At 46.5% G+C, this 7,489-nt stretch overlaps 1 non-coding gene across 1 annotated transcript; it reads right to left on the bottom strand.

The window, feature by feature from the left end:
- Positions 1–1,148: 1,148 nt before the first annotated feature.
- Trnai-aau (transfer RNA isoleucine (anticodon AAU)) lies at positions 1,149–1,220 on the bottom strand. The gene has a single exon. It is a non-coding gene; the product is annotated as a tRNA-Ile (tRNA).
- Positions 1,221–7,489: the final 6,269 nt, after the last annotated feature.

Below are 7,489 nucleotides of genomic sequence, written 5' to 3'. Positions count from 1 at the left end.
AATTTACACTTGCAGCGGAACAAAATTCCGTTCCGCCCAGCGTCTGGCTCGAACCCACGACCCTGAGATTAAGAGTCTGACGCTCTACCGACTGAGCTAGCCGGCTACCTCGGTGAATACCTGCCGGGTAGCACGTCACACAGTACTCGTTTGGGTTGGGTGGTCCCATACAGAATCTCCCCATGATGCCTAATGTTTTCCTAACGTCACACTCGTCACGTACTTCACTTTTATGTCATAATCATTTCTGAGAGGTAAAGAAATTGCATGACAACATGCAGAGCTAGTGGCGTCAAAATTAACGCACATACTTTATGTGACTCAAAAGCCGAACGAGTTACTTTCCGACGTTGTTTTAGATGTGCAAGTGATAGTCAAAACTCGCTGTGTCGGCACTCTGCCGACCATTTCGCTAGTTAACACCGGTCTTGTTGTGTGTGTTTCAAGCTCAAGAGCATCTCCAAGCAAAAAATGGTCAACAGCAACATTCAGACGGTTTCGTACTGCTCAATTGCTACATTAAAACGTTATGTTTCTTTTTCAGAACTGGAAAAACACAAGCGTGACAGCATTCGAACCTGTAATCTTCAGATCCGAAGTCCGACGCCTTATCCATTAGGCCACACGGTCACTGACGACCAACATTTACATGTATACGACTCATCTCGAAACGCTCACACCCCTGAGGATTTGTGTTTTCGTTCTACACAGCCACTGTCCCTTGCTCTTTCCCACCCATTCGTTACATTCAACCTCTGACGTGACCGACCAAATATAGACTGAGAAACAAGACCACACACTTTGTGCATTCGGAATCGAAGGCAGGGCGTCCCTCGCCGCATTTGCTACGATTGCCATTTGCTACTTCTGCAGAAGCGGCGGCGGCGGCGACGACGACGACGACGACGACGACGACGACGAATATCGCGAGAGGCTCTGAGATATGTGAGAAATACATCTATAAAATGTAATTCAGACTGCCTCGTCCCACCTTATGCTGTACCGCTTTGGCAAATGCTTTATCTGCGCCATTCGCCTTAATCGCATCTGAGAGTGATTCTTAAAAAAACGCCTGTCGCTAATTGTTCGTCATCACAGGTACTGTTTGCTATACGGCCACGACGCGCAACTGATTTCCAAAATTCATCTTTCTCCTGTGAGGATGGAACTTACGACCTCTGGTTTATTAGACCAGTGCTCTACCACTGAGCTAAAGAGGCGCGGCCTAGCGGTACTCTTGGGTACTTCGTCCTTACGGTCGTCTGCATCATCAGACTTTAGCTGACAACACTTCATATTACCGGCTAATATTTGCAGCTATGGCGACAAATTACTGCTTGACTACACATCTGACACGTAACCGATGTGCTCTCCAAACAACAACACTTGCATTTCAGAACATGTCTTTCACACATGTCTACAAAATCACCTTCACCTTCAAATACAGCTTCCTTGCGACTGACAAAAACGTAGGCAAAGTTTAAAGTTGCTATTTCCCTTAAATCTCGTTAATCAGAAAAACGGTAATTTACACTTGCAGCGGAACAAAATTCCGTTCCGCCCAGCGTCTGGCTCGAACCCACGACCCTGGGATTAAGAGTCTGACGCTCTACCGACTGAGCTAGCCGGCTACCTCGGTGAATACCTGCCGGGTAGCACGTCACACAGTACTCGTTTGGGTTGGGTGGTCCCGTACAGAATCTCTCCATGATGCCTAACGTTTTCCTAACGTCACACTCGTCACGTACTTCACTTTTATGTCATAATCATTTCTGAGAGGTAAAGAAATTGCATGACAACATGCAGAGCTAGTGGCGTCAAAATTAACGCACATACTTTATGTGACTCAAAAGCCGAACGAGTTACTTTCCGACGTTGTTTTAGATGTGCAAGTGATAGTCAAAACTCGCTGTGTCGGCACTCTGCCGACCATTTCGCTAGTTAACACCGGTCTTGTTGTGTGTGTTTCAAGCTCAAGAGCATCTCCAAGCAAAAAATGGTCAACAGCAACATTCAGACGGTTTCGTACTGCTCAATTGCTACATTAAAACGTTATGTTTCTTTTTCAGAACTGGAAAAACACAAGCGTGACAGCATTCGAACCTGTAATCTTCAGATCCGAAGTCCGACGCCTTATCCATTAGGCCACACGGTCACTGACGACCAACATTTACATGTATACGACTCATCTCGAAACGCTCACACCCCTGAGGATTTGTGTTTTCGTTCTACACAGCCACTGCCCCTTGCTCTTTCCCACCCATTCGTTACATTCAACCTCTGACGTGACCGACCAAATATAGACTGAGAAACAAGACCACACACTTTGTGCATTCGGAATCGAAGCAGGGCGTCCCTCGCCGCATTTGCTACGATTGCCATTTGCTACTTCTGCAGAAGCGGCGGCGGCGGCGACGACGACGACGACGTCGACGACGACGACGACGAATATCGCGAGAGGCTCTGAGATATGTGAGAAATACATCTATAAAATGTAATTCAGACTGCCTCGTCCCACCTTATGCTGTACCGCTTTGGCAAATGCTTTATCTGCGCCATTCGCCTTAATCGCATCTGAGAGTGATTCTTAAAAAAACGCCTGTCGCTAATTGTTCGTCATCACAGGTACTGTTTGCTATACGGCCACGACGCGCAACTGATTTCCAAAATTCATCTTTCTCCTGTGAGGATGGAACTTACGACCCCTGGTTTATTAGACCAGTGCTCTACCACTGAGCTAAAGAGGCGCGGCCTAGCGGTGCTCTTGGGTACTTCGTCCTTACGGTCGTCTGCATCATCAGACTTTAGCTGACAACACTTCATATTACCGGCTAATATTTGCAGCTATGGCGACAAATTACTGCTTGACTACACATCTGACACGTAACCGATGTGCTCTCCAAACAACAACACTTGCATTTCAGAACATGTCTTTCACACATGTCTACAAAATCACCTTCACCTTCAAATACAGCTTCCTTGCGACTGACAGAGACGTAGGCAAAGTTTAAAGTTGCTATTTCCATTAAATCTCGTTAATCAGAAAAACGGTAATTTACACTTGCAGCGGAACAAAATTCCGTTCCGCCCAGCGTCTGGCTCGAAACCACGACCCTGAGATTAAGAGTCTGACGCTCTACCGACTGAGCTAGCCGGCTACCTCGGTGAATACCTGCCGGGTAGCACGTCACACAGTACTCGTTTGGGTTGGGTGGTCCCATACAGAATCTCCCCATGATGCCTAATGTTTTCCTAACGTCACACTCGTCACGTACTTCACTTTTATGTCATAATCATTTCTGAGAGGTAAAGAAATTGCATGACAACATGCAGAGCTAGTGGCGTCAAAATTAACGCACATACTTTATGTGACTCAAAAGCCGAACGAGTTACTTTCCGACGTTGTTTTAGATGTGCAAGTGATAGTCAAAACTCGCTGTGTCGGCACTCTGCCGACCATTTCGCTAGTTAACACCGGTCTTGTTGTGTGTGTTTCAAGCTCAAGAGCATCTCCAAGCAAAAAATGGTCAACAGCAACATTCAGACGGTTTCGTACTGCTCAATTGCTACATTAAAACGTTATGTTTCTTTTTCAGAACTGGAAAAACACAAGCGTGACAGCATTCGAACCTGTAATCTTCAGATCCGAAGTCCGACGCCTTATCCATTAGGCCACACGGTCACTGACGACCAACATTTACATGTATACGACTCATCTCGGAACGCTCACACCCCTGAGGATTTGTGTTTTCGTTCTACACAGCCGCTGCCCCTTGCTCTTTCCCACCCATTCGTTACATTCAACCTCTGACGTGACCGACCAAATATAGACTGAGAAACAAGACCACACACTTTGTGCATTCGGAATCGAAGGCAGGGCGTCCCTCGCCGCATTTGCTACGATTGCCATTTGCTACTTCTGCAGAAGCGGCGGCGGCGGCGACGACGACGACGACGACGACGACGACGACGAATATCGCGAGAGGCTCTGAGATATGTGAGAAATACATCTATAAAATGTAATTCAGACTGCCTCGTCCCACCTTTTGCTGTACCGCTTTGGCAAATGCTTTATCTGCGCCATTCGCCTTAATCGCATCTGAGAGTGATTCTTAAAAAAACGCCTGTCGCTAATTGTTCGTCATCACAGGTACTGTTTGCTATACGGCCACGACGCGCAACTGATTTCCAAAATTCATCTTTCTCCTGTGAGGATGGAACTTACGACCCCTGGTTTATTAGACCAGTGCTCTACCACTGAGCTAAAGAGGCGCGGCCTAGAGGTACTCTTGGGTACTTCGTCCTTACGGTCGTCTGCATCATCAGACTTTAGCTGACAACACTTCATATTACCGGCTAATATTTGCAGCTATGGCGACAAATTACTGCTTGACTACACATCTGACACGTAACCGATGTGCTCTCCAAACAACAACACTTGCATTTCAGAACATGTCTTTCACACATGTCTACAAAATCACCTTCACCTTCAAATACAGCTTCCTTGCGACTGACAGAGACGTAGGCAAAGTTTAAAGTTGCTATTTCCATTAAATCTCGTTAATCAGAAAAACGGTAATTTACACTTGCAGCGGAACAAAATTCCGTTCCGCCCAGCGTCTGGCTCGAACCCACGACCCTGAGATTAAGAGTCTGACGCTCTACCGACTGAGCTAGCCGGCTACCTCGGTGAATACCTGCCGGGTAGCACGTCACACAGTACTCGTTTGGGTTGGGTGGTCCCATACAGAATCTCCCCATGATGCCTAATGTTTTCCTAACGTCACACTCGTCACGTACTTCACTTTTATGTCATAATCATTTCTGAGAGGTAAAGAAATTGCATGACAACATGCAGAGCTAGTGGCGTCAAAATTAACGCACATACTTTATGTGACTCAAAAGCCGAACGAGTTACTTTCCGACGTTGTTTTAGATGTGCAAGTGATAGTCAAAACTCGCTGTGTCGGCACTCTGCCGACCATTTCGCTAGTTAACACCGGTCTTGTTGTGTGTGTTTCAAGCTCAAGAGCATCTCCAAGCAAAAAATGGTCAACAGCAACATTCTGACGGTTTCGTACTGCTCAATTGCTACATTAAAACGTTATGTTTCTTTTTCAGAACTGGAAAAACACAAGCGTGACAGCATTCGAACCTGTAATCTTCAGATCCGAAGTCCGACGCCTTATCCATTAGGCCACACGGTCACTGACGACCAACATTTACATGTATACGACTCATCTCGAAACGCTCACACCCCTGAGGATTTGTGTTTTCGTTCTACACAGCCACTGTCCCTTGCTCTTTCCCACCCATTCGTTACATTCAACCTCTGACGTGACCGACCAAATATAGACTGAGAAACAAGACCACACACTTTGTGCATTCGGAATCGAAGGCAGGGCGTCCCTCGCCGCATTTGCTACGATTGCCATTTGCTACTTCTGCAGAAGCGGCGGCGGCGGCGACGACGACGACGACGACGACGAATATCGCGAGAGGCTCTGAGATATGTGAGAAATACATCTATAAAATGTAATTCAGACTGCCTCGTCCCACCTTATGCTGTACCGCTTTGGCAAATGCTTTATCTGCGCCATTCGCCTTAATCGCATCTGAGAGTGATTCTTAAAAAAACGCCTGTCGCTAATTGTTCGTCATCACAGGTACTGTTTGCTATACGGCCACGACGCGCAACTGATTTCCAAAATTCATCTTTCTCCTGTGAGGATGGAACTTACGACCCCTGGTTTATTAGACCAGTGCTCTACCACTGAGCTAAAGAGGCGCGGCCTAGCGGTACTCTTGGGTACTTCGTCCTTACGGTCGTCTGCATCATCAGACTTTAGCTGACAACACTTCATATTACCGGCTAATATTTGCAGCTATGGCGACAAATTACTGCTTGACTACACATCTGACACGTAACCGATGTGCTCTCCAAACAACAACACTTGCATTTCAGAACATGTCTTTCACACATGTCTACAAAATCACCTTCACCTTCAAATACAGCTTCCTTGCGACTGACAGAGACGTAGGCAAAGTTTAAAGTTGCTATTTCCATTAAATCTCGTTAATCAGAAAAACGGTAATTTACACTTGCAGCGGAACAAAATTCCGTTCCGCCCAGCGTCTGGCTCGAAACCACGACCCTGAGATTAAGAGTCTGACGCTCTACCGACTGAGCTAGCCGGCTACCTCGGTGAATACCTGCCGGGTAGCACGTCACACAGTACTCGTTTGGGTTGGGTGGTCCCATACAGAATCTCCCCATGATGCCTAATGTTTTCCTAACGTCACACTCGTCACGTACTTCACTTTTATGTCATAATCATTTCTGAGAGGTAAAGAAATTGCATGACAACATGCAGAGCTAGTGGCGTCAAAATTAACGCACATACTTTATGTGACTCAAAAGCCGAACGAGTTACTTTCCGACGTTGTTTTAGATGTGCAAGTGATAGTCAAAACTCGCTGTGTCGGCACTCTGCCGACCATTTCGCTAGTTAACACCGGTCTTGTTGTGTGTGTTTTAAGCTCAAGAGCATCTCCAAGCAAAAAATGGTCAACAGCAACATTCAGACGGTTTCGTACTGCTCAATTGCTACATTAAAACGTTATGTTTCTTTTTCAGAACTGGAAAAACACAAGCGTGACAGCATTCGAACCTGTAATCTTCAGATCCGAAGTCCGACGCCTTATCCATTAGGCCACACGGTCACTGACGACCAACATTTACATGTATACGACTCATCTCGGAACGCTCACACCCCTGAGGATTTGTGTTTTCGTTCTACACAGCCGCTGCCCCTTGCTCTTTCCCACCCATTCGTTACATTCAACCTCTGACGTGACCGACCAAATATAGACTGAGAAACAAGACCACACACTTTGTGCATTCGGAATCGAAGGCAGGGCGTCCCTCGCCGCATTTGCTACGATTGCCATTTGCTACTTCTGCAGAAGCGGCGGCGGCGGCGACGACGACGACGAATATCGCGAGAGGCTCTGAGATATGTGAGAAATACATCTATAAAATGTAATTCAGACTGCCTCGTCCCACCTTTTGCTGTACCGCTTTGGCAAATGCTTTATCTGCGCCATTCGCCTTAATCGCATCTGAGAGTGATTCTTAAAAAAACGCCTGTCGCTAATTGTTCGTCATCACAGGTACTGTTTGCTATACGGCCACGACGCGCAACTGATTTCCAAAATTCATCTTTCTCCTGTGAGGATGGAACTTACGACCCCTGGTTTATTAGACCAGTGCTCTACCACTGAGCTAAAGAGGCGCGGCCTAGCGGTACTCTTGGGTACTTCGTCCTTACGGTCGTCTGCATCATCAGACTTTAGCTGACAACACTTCATATTACCGGCTAATATTTGCAGCTATGGCGACAAATTACTGCTTGACTACACATCTGACACGTAACCGATGTGCTCTCCAAACAACAACACTTGCATTTCAGAACATGTCTTTCACACA

This window comes from Schistocerca gregaria, chromosome 3, assembly GCF_023897955.1.
Source record: "Schistocerca gregaria isolate iqSchGreg1 chromosome 3, iqSchGreg1.2, whole genome shotgun sequence".
NCBI lineage: Eukaryota > Metazoa > Arthropoda > Insecta > Orthoptera > Acrididae > Schistocerca > Schistocerca gregaria.
This window is presented reverse-complemented; position numbering and strand designations above follow the sequence as displayed.